This window comes from Pelophylax lessonae, assembly GCF_965119305.1.
Source record: "Pelophylax lessonae genome assembly, chromosome: 4".
Classification (NCBI taxonomy): domain Eukaryota; kingdom Metazoa; phylum Chordata; class Amphibia; order Anura; family Ranidae; genus Pelophylax; species Pelophylax lessonae.
In genome coordinates, this window is record NC_138771.1 from 548,854,308 (window position 1) to 548,872,211 (window position 17,904).

Consider the following 17,904-nt stretch of genomic DNA (forward strand, 5'->3'; position numbering starts at 1 on the left):
AAGATGTAGAGCCAGGCACTTCCCAAGCCGAGTTCAGGCTTTGATTTTGCCATGATCTCTCCGCTAGTGAGAGCGGTAAAAGAGGCGTTAAAATGGGAAGAGCCAGCAGATTCTCCAGCAAAACAGAGGAAATACTTTAAACACCTCAAGAAAGAACGGGATCATTTCCCTTTTCTGAATGAGCTGGGGGAAATCATTACAGACGAATGGCAAGGAGTTGAAAGAAAGAATTCCTTATCGTCCAAGTTTTCCTTTTAAGACAGAAAAAGTGAAGCATCTTGATTCGGCACCTACAATAGACGCAGCCTTAATGAGGCTAGCCAAACACGTTACCCTGCCTTTGGAAGATTCCGTCTCATTTAAAGATGGTCTGGATAGACGAATTGATACAGATCTCAAAAAGATCTATCTGTTAGTTGGTATGACCTGCAAGCCAGCCCTGGCCCTAGCAGCCACATCCAAAGCTATGGAGGCTTGGGTAGATAACGTGGAGACCACACTGCAAAGTGTCTCAGAGGAAGCAGCCAGAAACTCGGCTGTGCATGAACTAAAGTTGGCAACAGCCTTTTTGGGAGAGGCTTCCATTGATATAATTCGCCTGGTGGCGCGGGTCATGCTCTCTTCTGTCACGGCCAAACGTGCTTTGTGGTTACGTCCCTGGCTGGCCGACCCTGCTTCCAAACAAGCCTGGTGCAGGATTCCGTTTGAGGGTGCGTCCCTCTTTGGCAATAAGCTGGACAGTGCCATTACCCGTGCCACTGGTGGTAAATCAGGTTTCCTCCCTCAAGATCGCCGTTTGCTTGACCGCAGAAGATTTCAGCACAAACCAAGTTCGGATCGATCCAGAGAAGCCCGCTCTTATAGGCCTGGGCGTGAGTTTAGGAAGAATTGGAAAAGATCTCAACCTACAGGTCAGAAGTTCAACAAGGGTACACCTTCAGGTGGTCGGGAGACCACAAAGTCCTTTTGATATCAGGCCTGCTCAAGCGTTGCGAGTAGGCGCTCGTCTACGTCAGTTTGCGCACGTTTGGCCAGCCTCGATTACAGACCAGTGGACCGTCAAGACCGTGTCTCATGGTCACGTTTGGTTTTTCGAAGAAACTCCAATTCTGCGGTTTATTCCTATGGCTCTACCTCGCGTGGAAGAAAAGAAGTCAATTCTTCTGTCATACGTAGATTCCCTGATCTCTCAAGGTGCTGTCATCCCAGTCCCGGCCGAAGAAAGGTTTCAAGGCCTTTATTCACCTCTATTCATGGTGCTAAAGAAAAGCGGCACCTGGAGGCCGGTCATAGACCTGACTCATCTAAACTCCTTCATAAGGAAAGAGAGGTTCAGGATGGAGACACTCTTCACTATCCGCCAAGTGGTGCAACCAGAAGATTGGATGATCTCCATAGATCTAAAAGATGCCTATTTCCATGTCCCAGTGGCAGCAGAACTACAAAAATGTATTTGCGTTGCCGTGGGTCAAGTGCACCTCCAGTTTACCTGTCTCCCTTTCGGGCTTACCACCTCACCTCAAGTCTTTTCAAAGATCTTACTGGCTATTGTAGCTCTGATCAGATCGAAAGGGATCCGACTGTTTCACTACTTAGACGATCTGCTTCTTCTCTCTCAAGACCAAGCACAGATTCTACAACACAGGTCTCAGGTAATCTCCACCCTTCAAGAATTCGGGTGGCTCTTGAACCTGGAGAAAAGCCATCTGGATCCGACAAAATCCTTGATCTTCCTGGGGGCACTCTTCAACACCTCCAGAGGCACCATCTCTCTTCCAGTGGAGAAGATTCCGGTGATCCGCAGCAGAATACAACCGGCAATGTCAATCCCTTATCTTCGGGCCTCACAGTGTCTAAAAATAATAGGGACTATGGTCTCCACGGCCCCCATGGTCAAATGGGCACAGTGGTGGATGAGGCCCTTTCAAATCGGATTCCTCCATCAATGGAGCTCCAGGAATCCAGACACTCCTGTGCGGATAACATCCTCTATGAGGGCGAGTCTGTTTTGGTGGCTGCAACGGGAAAACCTCCTGAATTGTCATTCGATCGTTCCCGTTCCTTGGATCGTTGTAACATCGGATGCAAGCCGGGCGGGCTTGGGCGCGCACTGCCTGTCAGAGGTGGCCCAGGGCAGGTGGGACTTTCCCACCCTCGGGTTGGTCTCAAATGTTCTGGAGCTTCGGGCAGCTTTTCGTGCCATCCAGGCTTTCCGTCACTTGGTGAAAGGGTCCTCGGTCCTCCTACGACTAGACAATACAACGGCAGTCGCATATATCAAGAGACAAGGGGGCACCCGCAGTTCCTCCCTCCTGGAAGAAGTGAAACCGATCATGGCATGGGCCCAATGGAATCTTTCCAATCTATCAGCTGCTTTTCTTCCAAGAGTCCAGAACATTCAGGCAGATTTTCTGTCAAGAACCAATCTAGACAACAACGAATGGTCTCTTCATCCAGAAACCTTCAAGTGGGTCACCTCTCTGGGGATTCTTCCGGAGGTAGACCTGTTTGCCTCTCCAAACAATGCCAAACTGACGAAATTCTACTCGAGATGGCGTTATCCCCAAGCCTACGGGGTAGATGCTCTGACGGACCACTGGAAGTTCCACAAAGCATATGCTTTTCCCCCGGTCCCAGTGATATTCAAGTTCCTGCAGAGACTCAGGAGTGAGAGGGTAGAAGTCATAGCAATTCTTCCGTTTTGGCCAAGGAGGCCCTGGTTTCCTCTATTGTTCCAACTGAGCTTTCGGGATCCTGTTCCCCTGCCAATCAGGCCGGACCTTCTATCTCAGGGTCCAGTGCTGCATCCCTGCCTAGCGCAGTTACATCTCATGGCATGGTCCTTGAGAGGGAAAGACTAAAAGCTCTTGGCTGTCCAAGTGCGGCAATGTCCACAATGATGAGTGCCAGGAGACCGGGCACCAACTAAGTCTACGAGAGGATCTGGTCTAAGTTTGAGGATTACACGACTAATGAGTCTGATTCCATCACTAATCCTAAGATTCATCACATTCTGGGGTTCCTCCAGACAGGCTTAGACCTATCTCTGGCTGTTGGCTCTCTCAGAGTCCAGATCTCAGCAATCTCTGCCTTCACGGGGACCTCATGGGCAAAACACCCTTTGGTTCGGCAGTTTTTCAGAGGTGCGTCAAGAATGAGACCTCCCAGGAAACCCAGGTTCCCCAAATGGGACCTTCCACTAGTCCTTGAGTTCCTATCAGCAACAGTTTTGGAACATGGGGATTCATTCTTCCTTAAGAATCTGTCTATGAAGACGGCCTTTTTAATAGCCATCACATCGGCTAAACGTGTCTCGGAAATTAGTGACTTAGGTTGCAAAGAACCATTTCTGACATTTTTTCCTGATCGGGTCGTCCTGGTCCCTATGCTAGGGTCCAATCCGAAGGTAAACTCAGTTTTCCATGTCAACCAAGAAATTGTTTTACCTACATTCAAGTCTCAAGATGACCAGAGTACCCATCCGTTGGATGTGGGCGAAGTCTTACAGTTGTACTTGAAGTTCACAGCTTCTTTTCGCAAGTCAGACTATCTATTTGTTCTCTTCTATGGAAAGAACAGAGGCAAGAGGGCTTCTTCTAGAACTATTTCTAGATGGATAGTTCAGACCATCCAGTGGGCATATAGAGCCAAGGGACTGGCTCCTCCGGAAGTGGTGACGGCTCATTCCACCAGAGGGATTTCTACGTCTTGGGCGGCTTCCCTTCACGTTGCACCAGATGTCATTTGCAGAGCGGCCTCATGGTCCTCAATTAACACTTTCATGTCACAATATTGTGTTGAACCTGCTTCTTTATCCTCAGTTGATTTTGGTTTAAAAATATTGTCTGTTGACGGTGCAAATTAAACCTATTTCTTTTTGACCAGCAGTTGCCCACCCGGGTGTATATGACTAGTTATTTCCCATACGTGTGCTGCCATGGAGTCTGTCAGGAAAACGGAAAATTTATATCAATACTTACCGTAATTTTCCTTTCCTGATAGGACTCCATGGCAGCAGGAGTTCCCTCCCATCTGCTGGAGTAGTCTATATATGGAACACGGCTCCTGGCTCGGAGCAAAAATTTATGGGAGTGGGGTCCTATAGGGTAGGAGAGGAGGCAGGGCCTACCCATACGTGTGCTGCCATGGAGTCCTATCAGGAAAGGAAAATTACGGTAAGTATTGATATAAATTTTCCGTTATATATTAGTGATTGACTGATATCGTTTTTTTAATGCCGATATTTTGGTCATCAGATATCGGTATCGGCCGATATCTGCTGATATTTTCAGACATGTAAGAAAAAAAAATATTTTTTTATTTTCTAAAGGTACTCCTTGTGGAGGGATCTGGGGGCCTAAAAGACCCCAAACCCCTCCTTGGCATCGAAAAGCATTCAAAACGCCAAGTTTGGCTGTTTTGAATGCTGTCAGTTTTTTTAATTTGGCGCCGAGTACTCGGAAGTGATGTCATGACATCACTTCCGGGTTTTTTACACAGAGACCCGGGTCTTCTCTTCAGCGGCGGCGGCGGCGGTGGAGGTAGGATGCCTGGGTCTCCCGGTGGGACAGGAGACCCGGGCGAGCCGCGTAAGGCGGTGGGAGGGGGGGGACGTCCCCTCAAGCTCCTTGTAATGACAGCCGAGCGGCTTCTCAGCCGCATCGGTTGTCATTACAAGTCAGCCGACCGTCGGCTATGGACACTGGTACCGGGGTGATGCCTCTAGCTGCAGGCTTCACCACGGTACAAGCACTTTCCCTAAATATCAGCAATATCGGTAAATCCAAAGGCTAATTCCGATATATCGTGGAAAGTGCATATCGGCCCCCAATATATCTGTGTTGCCGGTAATTGGTCGATCCCTAATATATATATATATATATATATATATATATATATATATAATGTTTGGTGGTTCTAAGTAATTTTCTAGAAAAAAATACTGATTTTAAATTGTAAGCAACATATGTCAGAAAAAGGCTTAGGCTCCAAGGAGTTAGGAGGCTGAGAGCAATGGAATGTACTTTTTGAGTTAAAGCCGAACTCTCAACTGTTCCTGATTTCGAGGAACAGTCCCTGATTTGAAACAATGTCCCTCTGTCCTTCTCATTTGTCCATCATTTTGCTCTGATCCATATATTTGTATATTAAATGCACTATTTATCTTTCAAAAAGTATTTCTCAGTGCTAAACCTTTCAACTATTTTCTAAATTGCTGCATTTGTAAATTTCAAAAGCCAATATAAAGGAATGGTAGTGGTAAAAAAAGAGCACTTGTGGGTTTATTTTATCTTTTTTTTTTTTTTTGCATTTATTTTCCTTTAACCACTTGTGGACCGCTCACCGTAGATATACTATGGCTCTGTGCCAGATCACGTGCCTAGTACTTCTGGGTCTGGGGTGAGCTCGTGTGCTACTGGCAACCTGCTCCCACTGTGATTGGACACAGCGGGAGCCAATCAGCAGGTCCAGTGAACGCAATGTCCGCCAGGACGTGCCAATCATTCGGGAGACAGGCACAACAGAGATTCCGATCACCGTTCTGTAAGAGGGGAATGTACTAATGATGTGTTTCTGCTAAGCAGGAACACTGATCTTTACCTTCCCCCAGTCAAAGCACATCCCCCACACAGTTAGCAAGCACTTCCTAGGATCACATTTAGCCCTTTGATCACCCTTTATGTTAACCCCCTTCCCTGCCAGTGTTATTTGTACAGTGACAGTGCACATTTTTTACCACTGATCACTGTATTAGTGTCACTGGTCCCCAAAAAGAGGTCAAAAGTGTCAGTTAAGTGTCCAATTTGTTTGCCGCTGCTAGAATTTGCTGATCGCCGCCATTACTAGTAAAAAAAGAAAAAAAGAAAACGATCCCATAGTTTGTAGATGCTATAACTTTTTCACAAAATAATCAATGCACACTATTGAGATTTTTGTTACCAAAAAATTTAGCAGAATATATATTGGCCAAAACTGATGAAGAAATTCGATTTTTTAAATTTTTTTATTGGGTATGTTTTATAGCAGAAAGTAAAAAATATTGTTTTGTTTTTTTCAAAATTGTCGATCTTTGTTGTTTATAACCCTCAAAAAATAAAAATCACAGAGGTGATCAAATACCACCAAAAGAAAGCTCTATTTGTGTGGAAAAAAAAAAAAGAACATGAATTTTATTTGGGTACAGCATCGCACGACTGCGCAATTGTCAGTTATAATAACACAGTACCGTATCGCAAAAAATTGCCTGGTCATGAGGGGGGTAAACCTTCCAGAGCTGAAGTGGTTTAAGAGCTGTGGCAGAGGGTGTATCCTATGCCTACATATGTATGTTAATAGGTGTCCCTTGTTACCATCTCAGAAAGTTGGGAAGTATGGTTAAAGTAGGCAGTAAGGGAGGGTCACAACCCCTGTCAGTTGTTTTTTTTTTTGCCCGCTGTGCTCCATTGGGGAGATTTCCCTTCACTTCCTCTCACATAGCCAAAACATGAAGTGAGAGGAAATCCCTGAAAATAACCACTTCAGCTCCGGGAGATTTACCACCCTTCCTGACCAGGCCATTTTTTGCGATACAGCACTGTGTTATTTTACCAAACAATTGCGTGGACGTGGGACACTGTACCCAAATAAAATGTATGTCCTTTTTTCCCACAAATACAGCTTTCTTTTGGTGGTATTTGATCACCTCTTAAGTTTTTATTTTTTGGCCTATAAGCAAAAAATATAGACAATGTTGGAAAAAAAAAACAATATTTGTTACTTTCTGCTATAAAATATACCCAATAAAAAAATGTAAAACTTCAAATTTCTTCATCAATTTAGGCCAATATGCATTCTGCAAAATATTTTTGGTAAAATAAATCCCAATAAACATATATTGATTGGTTTGGACAAAAGTTATAGTGTCTACAAACTAAGGGATATATTTATGGAATTTTTATTTATTTACTTTTTTCCTAGTAATGGCGGCGATCAGCGATTTATAGCAGGACAGCGATAATGCGGCGGATATCGGACACTAACTGACACTTTTGACATTTTTTTGGGAACCAGTGACACTAATACAGTGATCAGTGCTAAAAATATGCACTGTCACTGTAATAATTACACTGGCTGGGAAGGGGTTAAACATCAGGGGCCATCAAAGGGTTAACTGTGTGCCTAGCCAGTGTTTGTGCACTGTGTGGGAGGTGCTTTTACTAAAGGAAGACATGGAACCTTGCAGGGACACAGGATCCATGTCTTTTGTACTGACAGAATGGCAATCTGCTTTGTTTACATAGGCAGACTGCCGTTCTGCCTGTGTAGCCAATGATCGGCGGGTGCCAGCGGACATTGAGTTCATGGTACCCGCTGATCAGCTCCCTCTGTATATAATCACGCCCCCTACCCGGAAGTGCAGGATCACATATATATATACACATATATATATAGTAGTAAACCTGCTAAAGGGCCGTCAGCAAGTTAAGGGAATCCCTTTGGGACCCCTGGTCACCAGAACTCATGTCCCCATTGGAAGATTTCCCCTCTTTTACTTTTCTGGGGACAACCCAAAACTTGGGATTTTCTTTTACTTTTACTTCACTTTCAATGATAATGGTAAACAGGACAAATAAAGAGGGTGAATCTCCCTAAGGCCCCTTTCACACGAACAATCCGATGAGATCCGCCTGTCAGTTTTTTAGGCGGATCTGATCGGATGCTCCATGCATTCCTATGGGGCAGTGGATGTCAGCGGAGACATGTCCGCTGACTCTGGCTGCTATCCGATTCTGATCCTGTCCGTGAAATGCGGACGGATGGAAACCCTTTTTTCCGTCCGTCCAGGGGATTGGATGGGATCGGATAAGAGCGGACAGGCAGTCCGTTCTCATCCGATTCCCCGATAGAGAGCAGCGGGGCTCTGACACCTCCCTCTCCGCACACAGATCAGAGAGGGAGCTGTCACCTGAGCAGCACGGAGTCTGCCAACGGAGGCGGACCGTGTAAAGGGACCCTAACGGGGCACAGACTGCAATAAAAGCTGACAGGGATTCCACTTCCACTGTTTTTATTTTCTAATGCAGTGGGGCTGTGCCTTCACTGCATGGGTGAACTGCTCATTTTTGTCTAAAGGTGAGGAGAGTGAATAAAGTTTTGCCCAGGGTTCTTCTTTATTAATACATACTTGAACAGTTGATTTTTTAACAAGAGTTTAGTGTCACTTTAAGCCTGTCTGTACATTAAGCTTTAAAAATAAATACTGTATTGCGCAAGCAAGGAGGAAATTCTAAGACAACGTATGTATGTGCTGCGTCAGGCTGGGTGAAAGGTTTCCTATGGGCACACTCCTTCTGTTCCATCTTGTTCACCCATAGATAAGAAAACTGAAATACACAGCTGTATTTTCAGGCCAAATGTAATTACCTTCTTTTGTCTGACTGTCAGAGAATATTTCTCCCGTGTTCCTTGTAAAACTGCTGGGTCAGCTCAGCTGCAAAAAGGATTTTTTTTGAGGATTTGATATCACTTTTTACAAGATTTTTTAAAATGTGTAGGCAAAGGGCAATAAAGCATAGGCTTTATGGGCATCATCTTTTGTCTGATCTGATAATAGCAAAGTAAACCTCTCTCCCTCCCTTTTTCTTTTTCTTCCGTTCCAGAGTATGTAATGTACAGAATGCAGGGGACAGGAGTGTGTAATGTACAGAATGCAGGGGACAGGAGTGTGTCATGTACATAATGTAGGGGGCAGAAGTATGTAATGCACAGAATGCAGGGGACAGGAGTGTGTAATGTACAGAATGCAGGGGGACAGGAGTGTGTAATGTACAGAATGCAGGGGACAGGACTTTGTAATGTATAGAATGCAGGTTGCAGGAGCAGGTCATGTACAGAATGCAGGGGGTAGAAGTATGTAATGCACAGAATGCAGGGGACAGGAGTATGTAATGTACAGAATGCAGGGGACAGGAGTGTGTAATGTACAGAATGCAGGGGACAGGACTTTGTAATGTACAGCATGCAGGTTGCAGGAGCTGGTCATGTACAGAATGCAGGGGGCAGAAGTATGTAATGCACAGAATGCAGGGGACAGGAGTGTGTAATGTATACAATGCAGGAGAGAGGAGTATGTAATGTACTATGTACACAATGCAGGGGACAGGAGTATGAAATGTACACAACGCAGGGGACAGGAGTGTGTAATGCACAGAATGCAGGGGACAGGAGTATGTAATGTACAGAATGCAGGGGACAGGAGTGTGTAATGTACAGAATGCAGGGGACATGAGTATGTAGTGTACAGAATGCAGGGGGCAGAAGTATGTAATGCACAGAATGCAGGGGACAGGAGTATGTAATGTACAGAAGGTAGGGGACAGGAGTATGTAATGTACAGAATGCAGGGGACAGGACTGTGTAATGTACAGAATGCAGGGTGCAGGAGCATGTCATGTACAGAATGTAGGGGGCAGAAGTATGTAATGCACAGAATGCAGGGGACAGGAGTGTGTAATGCACAGAATGCAGAGGATAGGGGTGTGTAATGCACAAAATGCAGGGGACAGGAGTGTGTAATGCACAGAATGCAGGGGACAGTAGAGTGTAATGTACAGAATGCAGGGGACAGGACCATGTAATGTACAGAATGCAGGGGACAGGAGTATGTAATGTACAGAATGCAGGGGACAGGAGTGTGTATTGCACAGAATTCAGGGGACAGGAGTGTGTAATGTACAGAATGCAGGGGACATGAGTGTGTAATGTACAGAATGCAGGGGACAGGAGTATGTAATGTACAGAATGCAGGGGACAAGACTTTGTAATGTATAGAATGCAGGTTGCAGGAGCAGGTCATGTACAGAATGCAGGGGACAGGAGTGTGTAATGTACAGAATGCAGGGGACAGGGGTATGTAATGTACAGAATGCAGGGGACAGGAGTATGTAATGCACATAATGCAGGGGACAGGAGTATGTAATGTACAGAAGGCAGGGGACAGGAGTATGTATTGTACAGACTGCAGGGGGCAGAAGTATGTAATGCACAGAATGCAGGGGATAGGAGTATGTAATATACAAAATGCAAGGGGCAGAAGTATATAATGTACAGAATGCAGAGGACAGAAGTATGTAATGTACATAATGCAGGGGGCAGGAGTAGGTAATGTACAGAATGCAGGGGACAGGAGTATGTAATGCACAGAATGCAGGGGACAGGAGTATGTAATTTTTAGAAGGAAGTGGACAGGAGTATGTAATGTACAGAATGCAGGGGGCAGGAGTATATAATGTACAGAATGTAGGGGACAGGAGTGTGTAATGTACAGAATGCAGGGGGTAGAAGTATGTAATGCACAGAATGCAGGGGACAGGAGTGTGTAATGTACAGAATGCAGGGGGACAGGAGTGTGTAATGTACAGAATGCAGGGGGACAGGAGTGTGTAATGCACATAACGCAGGGGACAGGAGTATGTAATGTACAGAAGGCAGGGGACAGGAGTATGTATTGTACAGAATGCAGGGGGCAGAAGTATGTAATGCACAGAATGCAGGGGATAGGAGTATGTAATATACAAAATCCAAGGGGCAGAAGTATATAATGCACAGAATGCAGAGGACAGAAGTATGTAATGTACAGAATGCAGGGGGCAGGAGTACGTAATGTACAGAATGCAGGGGACAGGAGTATGTAATGTACAGTACCGCAATATTTGCGTTTTGGGTGCAGGTCCATTGAAGTCTATTACATACAAAATGCTGCATTTTGCAGGAAAAAAGTCCCTGACCCTTTCCAAAAATGCAGAGGCACAAAAATGCATTGATGTGAACTTGTTCTTATGGAACCCATGTTAAAAAAATGAAATGCATTTCTGCAAAAAGCATGAAAAAATACATTAGTGTGAACCCAGCCTTACTAAGGACAACCCAAAATTTGTGATTTTTTTTTACTTTCACTCTTAATGATCATGGTAAACATGGCAAATAGAAAGGGCGAATCTCCATAATGGGGGCACAGACCGCAAAAAAAAAAAAAACTGACATGCATTCTAATTCCTCTCCACACTGTCCAAAACTTAAAAAAAATAAATAAAATTTTTGCCTTTTATTTATACAATATCACTTAACCACTTGCCGACCAGCCTCCGTAGTTTTACTGCGGCAGCTAGGCTCTATTACGTGAAACGACTTAGCTGTAGACAGTGGGGGCAAGGATGCGCGCACATGCGCTGATTGGCCAGAGGGGTGGCCAACCACGATCACCCTATGTAAACAAGGCAGACTGCTGTTCTGTCACAGATGAACACAGGAATCATGTGTTCCTACTATTCAGGAACACAGGTCATCTATTGAGTACATCCCACACACAGTTAGAAAGCACTCCAAAGGAGCACACTTAACCCTTTGATCGCCCCTGGTGTTAACCCCTTCCCTGCCAGTGTCATTAGTACATTAACAGTGCATGTTTTAGCACTGATTACTGTAGTAATGTCACTGGTCCCCTCAAAAGTGTCAGTCAATCGTCCGATCTGTCCGCCGCAATGTCGCAGTCCCGCTAAAAATTGCTGATCGTCGCCATTACTAGTAAAAAAAATAAATAAATAAAATTACATAAATCTATCCCCTAGTTTTTAGACGCGATAACTTTTGCACAAACCAATCAATATACACTTATTGGGATTTTTTTCACCCAAAAAATGTGGCAGAATACAAATTGGCCTAAATTGATGAAATAGATTTTTTAATTTTTTTTATTGGATATGTTTTATAACAGAAAGTAAAAAATATTGTTTTCTTCAGAATTGTCGCTCTTTTTTTGTTTATAGCACAAAAAAAAAAAGAAACGCAGAGGTGATCAAATACCATCAAAAGAAAGCTCTATTTGTGGGGAAAAAAAGGACATCAATTTTATTTGGGTGCAACTTCGCACGACTGTGCAATTGTCAGTTAAAATAATGCAGTGCCATATCGCACAAAAAGGCCTGGTCATGGGGGGGGGGGGGGGGGGGGAACCTTCCAGTCCTTAAGTGGTTAAAAAGGAGTCACTAACATTAACGAGAGATATAAAGTTATGATCATGTCACATGGTGATCAAGAGTTATGTAGTAAAGATAATGCATGAATGTAAAAAGAATTATGGAAGGTCAAATCATGATTGCCCATGCTTTAAATCAAATATACTGCCTACAGTAAGGTAGGAGTAGGCAACCTTAGAGAGGTGGAGATCCACCTGAACAATATGAAAGAAATCAAAGGTTAGCAAGCATAGTTCCGCCCAATATTGCCTCCTCTTTGTCTGATTTAAACCTACAATTGCTGTACTGCCACACCGCAATTGTGTGCATTGCACAGCAATTATAGGTTTGAATAGCTCCTAACCACTTGTCAAACACAATCTAATCACTTTTTCAGAGGATCAGCAATGCCTGCTGCTCTTGTGAAGGAGCCCTTCGTTGCATTTGGTGGTGGCAACCCTAGGGTTCGTTCACACATGAGGTTGGAAGGTGGTAAAATCCTGCTGTTAAACCACAGTTTTACCATCCACAATCTTTACCCCCTTTAGTTGCAGAGGCAGCAGTCGAGGGTGCAAACATGCGGCCGCAGGAGTTATACCCCCTGTGACTTTTGGCAGGTGCTACCTCGCGCTAGTCACAAATCATTCAAGTGAATTGGGATACTCTGCAAGCACCCTGCAACCGCCTGCAATGCACACAGTTCCAGCATGCTAGTGTAGGGTCCAAGGAGTTAAAGCAGGTGGTGAAGAGGTGATACAACGCCTCCTCACCACCTGCTTTAACCCCTTGGTCACTGTACTGCACAAGGTTACAAGAACATTTTTCAATTTGGTTCACCAAGGACTGCCAAAAAGATAAAGATTCTCCATCCAGCAAAGATTAATTATTTTTTTGGCCATGAAAAACAATGATGTTATAGGGTCATAATTACATATAGTTACATAGTTACATAGTTAGTGAGGTTGAAAAAAGACATCAGTCCATCCAGTTCAACCTATGATGTGTGTGTGTGTTTGCTTTTAACCGTACATTGTATACCCCTGTATGTTGTGGCCTCTAAGGTGCCCATCTAATAGTTTTTTGAAACCATCAATGCTCCCTGCTTGCGGAAGAGAATTCCACATCCTTACTGCTCTTATAGTGAAGAACCCCCTGCGTATTTTAAGGTTAAACCGCCTTTCCTCTAGTTTTAGTGAGTGGCCACGTGTCTTATTGTATTCCCTTTCTCTGAATAGGTTTTTCCATATGCTCGGGTCACCAGTACAGTATTTGTACATTGATATCATTTCCCCCCTCAATCGTCTCTTCTCCAGAGAGAATAAGTTCAATGCTTGTAGTCTTTCCTCATAGCTGATGTCCTCCATTCCCCTAATTATTTTTGTTGCCCTTCTCTGGACTTTCTCCAGTTCCAGCACATCCTTCCTGAGGACCGGTGCCCAGAACTGGACAGCATACTCCAGATGTGGCCGGACCAGAGTCTTGTAGAGTGGTAGAATAATCTCTTTATTTCTGGAGTGAATCCCCTTTTTTATACATCCCAGTATTCTGTTGGCTTTGCTTTCAGCGGCTTGGCATTGCATGCCACTGCCAAGCCTGTTGTCTACCAGTACCCCCAAGTCTTTTTCCATCCTAGACTTCCCCAGAGGTTCCCCCCCTAGTGAGTAGCTTGCTTTCTGGTTTCTGGCACCCAAGTGCATTTCTTTACATTTTTCAACATTAAACCTCATCTGTCATGTAGTTGCCCACCCCATTATTTTGTTCAGGTCCGCTTGTAAGGTTTCCACATCCTGCCCAGAAGATATTGGCATGCTTAGTTTAGTATCATCCACAAATACTGAGATTTTACTCGATATCCCCTCCTCTAGATCATTTATGAATACATTAAACAGGAACCCCAAATAGACACACATCCAGGGATAGAGATATAGGACTCCAAATCAAGGTGGATAAAAAGTACACTGTATCCCTGCAGGAATAGATACCTCAGCAGTCCCAACTGAAGTATGTGAAATTGGCTTGCTCTGCTGACCACTAGATACAATTATCCAATGTCAACTAGCCCATTTTATGTAATTATACTGCGGAAAGATACCATTGATGAATGTTAAGTTAAAGTGGACGTAGCATGAGATATATCTTTTCATGTGCTGCAGGGGGATTGGGGGTGCATGGGATACCCAGAACTGAAGAAAACTGTAGAGCTTCAAACAGTTGAGGACCTGCTAAGTCTCTGGCTGCTCTAATCCACAAATGCAAACTGAACTGTGCAGCTTTGGGAGTAGTGCAGAAATAAGAATGGAATACTAGTTCCAAACGGTTGTGTTAAAGACACAGCACCTGGCTGTATTGAATGGCACCTGGCTGCTCTAGTCCCAAGGTTAGAGATTTATCACTGCACTTGAGCTAAACTCAGTCCCAGACATGTGAGGTATTGCACTTCACTGTCTTCTCCTTCCAAAGGGGTGATGGCTAGTTTGTACTCAGTCCCTTTAAGAAGCTCCAAGGATTCATAGGGCTGCTGTCTTGGTCTTATGCTGGACAGGCTGCTTCCAGCTTTGCTAGGAGTCTGCAACTAAGTCTACCTGAGACTAAAGCTTGGTGAGCTCCTGGAGCTCTCTTCTCTTCCGTCTCTTCTCCTTTCTGCTCCAAGGGACAGAGCCCCCCAGCACCTGAGTCACCTCCAGATGGCTGAACATTGGACTCTGCTCCCAGACTGCCAGGCTTCATAATATTTATGGGCTGCTTCCCCACCTTCTAAATCTGCCTTTCAAGAGATTGGTGGAAGCTCCATAAATATTCAGACTGCAGCCTCTGTCCTCCCACCCACTATGACCAGGAACATTTACAGTAAGTTCCATAAGAGGAGCCAGCTAAATTTGCCTAACATCTAACAAACTAGGGGGGTGCTATTATTATTATTATTATACAGGATTTATAAATATATATACAGTTTGCGCAGCGCTTAACAAAATGAAGGCAGACATTACAGTTACAATACAATTTGGAACAAGAGGAATCAGAGGGTCCTGCTCGTATGAACTAATAATCTAAAAGGGAGTGTCAATTGATACAAAAGGTAATAGCTGTGGGGGATGAGCTGATGGAGCAAGTGAAACAGTGTTATTATTTAGTAGCCAGGTAGGCTTCTTTAAAGAGAAGGGTTTTCAGGGATCGGCTAAAGATGGATAGATTAGGGGACAGTCGGACAGATTGGGGTAGAGAGTTCCAAAGAATGGGAGAAGCTCTGGAGAAATCCTGGAGGTGAGCAGGGGAAGAGGTGACAAGGGAGCTAGAGAGCAGGAGGTCTTGGGAGGACAGAAGAGAGTGGCTTGGTTGATATTTTGAGATCAGGTTAGTGATGTAGCTGGGGCAGAGTTGTAGATGGCATTGTAAACTATTGTTAGCACTTTGAATTTTATTTGTTGGGTGAGTGGAAGCCAGTGAAGGGATTGGCAGAGAGGGGTGGAGGACACTGGACGGATGGTAAGGTGGATGAGTCTTGCAGCAGCATTCATTATGGATTGAAGGGGGGATAATCTATGTAAAGGTAATCCAATGAGGAGGGAGTTGCAGGATTCGAGGCAAGAGATAACCAGGGCGTGAATTAAAAGCTTGGTGGTGTCATTGGTTAAAAAGGACCGTATTCTAGTGATGTTGCAATGGTTAAGGCGGTATGATTTGGACAGGGATTGGATGTGAGCCTGAAAGGACAGTGCAGAGTCCAGGGTTATCCCCTGGCACCCTGGCATGTGTGGAAGGACTGATAGTTGTTCCATTGATCTTGACAGAGAATTTAGGGGAAGGGGCACATGGAGGAGGAAATATTATGAGCTCGGTTTTAGATAGATTCAGTTTGAGGAAGTGGTGTAACATCCAGGCTCATATGTTAGTAGATCAGTGATGCGGGAGGAGACTGATGGGGTGAGCTGAGGGGTAGAGAGGTAGATTTGGGTGTCATCAGCATAGAAATGGTAGTGGAAGCCATGGGAGGCTATTAGCTGACCCAAGGAGGAGGTATAGATTGAGAATAGTAGCGGTCCAAGGGTGCTACAGTTAACCGCTTGCCGACCGCCGCACGACTATTTACTGCGGCGGTCAGCCCCTCACAGGCAAAGTGACGTAGTACTACGTCGCTAGCCAGTGAGGGTCTCGGAAGCGAGCGCGCGCCGCCGGAGGCGCGCTCCCGCTCCAGCGCGGTCACGGACCCCCCCGCTCGTGTGACCGGCGGACCCGATTGTCCGCCAGTCACTCGCGATCGTCGGTGGAGAGGGAGAAAGCCAGGCGGCTAATGTAAACAAGCCGCCTGCCATTCTCCCCTGTGTAGGAATAGTGATCATACGATTCTACTATGTAGGACCGTTGATCACTGTTCCTACATCTCAAGCCACAGCCAATCACAGTTAGAATCACACCCCTAGGGACACACATAACTCCTTCCCTGCCAGTGTCATTTTTACAGTAACAGTGCATGTTTATAGCACTGATTACTGCAGCAATGTCACTGGTAACCCCAAAAGTGTCAAAAATGTTAGTCAAGGGTCCGATCTGTCCGCCGCAATGTCGCAGTACCGCAAAAAAAATCACAGATCGCCGCCATTACGCGTTAAAAAAAAAACAACAAAAATTACAAAAATCTTTCCCTTTGTTAGTAAACGCGATAACTTTTGCGCAAACCAATCAAAATACGCTTTTTGTGATTTTTTTTACCAAACATATGTAGCATAAAACAAATTGGCCAAAAATGATAAAAAATTTTGATTTTTAAATTTTTTTGGGGGGAATTTCATATAAAAAATGTGAAAAATATTGTTATTTTTGCAAAATTGACTCTATTTTTTTGTTTATAGCGCATGATCAAAAAATCGCACAGGTGATCAAATACCACCAAAAGAAAGCTCTGTTTGTGGGAAAAAAAGGATGTCAAATTAATTTAGGTACAGCGTCGCACGACCGCGCAATTGTCCGTTAAAGTCACGCAGCGCCGAATCGCAAAATACCCCCTGGTCAGGAAGGGGGTAAAATCTTCCGGGGCTTAAGTGGTTAAAGTAAAAAAAAAAGCTTTCTAAGTTACCAAGTGTATAAATATTTCTGATGTCATCTCAAGAAAACTTTGTGGTCGATGATGAATACAGTCCTGAGCCCTGAGTAGCCTGAGTCAGAAAGAATGGGTTCTCCACTGTGCCCTAGCGACGTTATGAGATATACAAAGTTCCAGTAAAAATTGGATTATGATTCTAAATGCCCCTATGCAAACTATGACATCCACCATAGGTTCATTGATGTGATTGAGTAGATAAGCTATTGTTTATACAAGACAAATGTTTCTTAAATGGGAGTAATAATGCTGCATGGATTCTACATTTCTCAAATCCTTTCATTTAGGTACAGTCATAAACAACTGTAAGAAAGCTTAGGAGGAATGTCCAGACTGAGCACTATTAGGACATTTTGACTGCCTGGAGTCCATATGTTAGCTAAAACCAACAGTGCCTATAACATGCACATTAGGATACTGAAAAACAAAAGAGGCTGCTTCCTATTAAACAGATATCACAGATGGGATTGTAAAGTCCTAGAATGACGTGGGGGTGATGAAGATGCTGGTGGACCATCTAATAGGTTTTGTTTAAAGCATCTCCACTGAGGTTGTAAATGCACAAGAATAGCCTAGTCTCTGGAAAAGTAGTCATGATTTATGCAGATGTTTACAGTACATGAATAACCTATCAAATGTTTTCCTTAAAAAAGTACCACATGGGAGTGTAGTTTTGGTACAGTATTTATAGCTTTTGTGCATTGAGGATATAAATAAATTATGCCTAATTCACAATTTTGTACAGAATGGTGAGTGGTATCAGGCCACAAGGGCATTGAAAATAATATATTAGACTATAGAGCGTGTTAGCTTCTT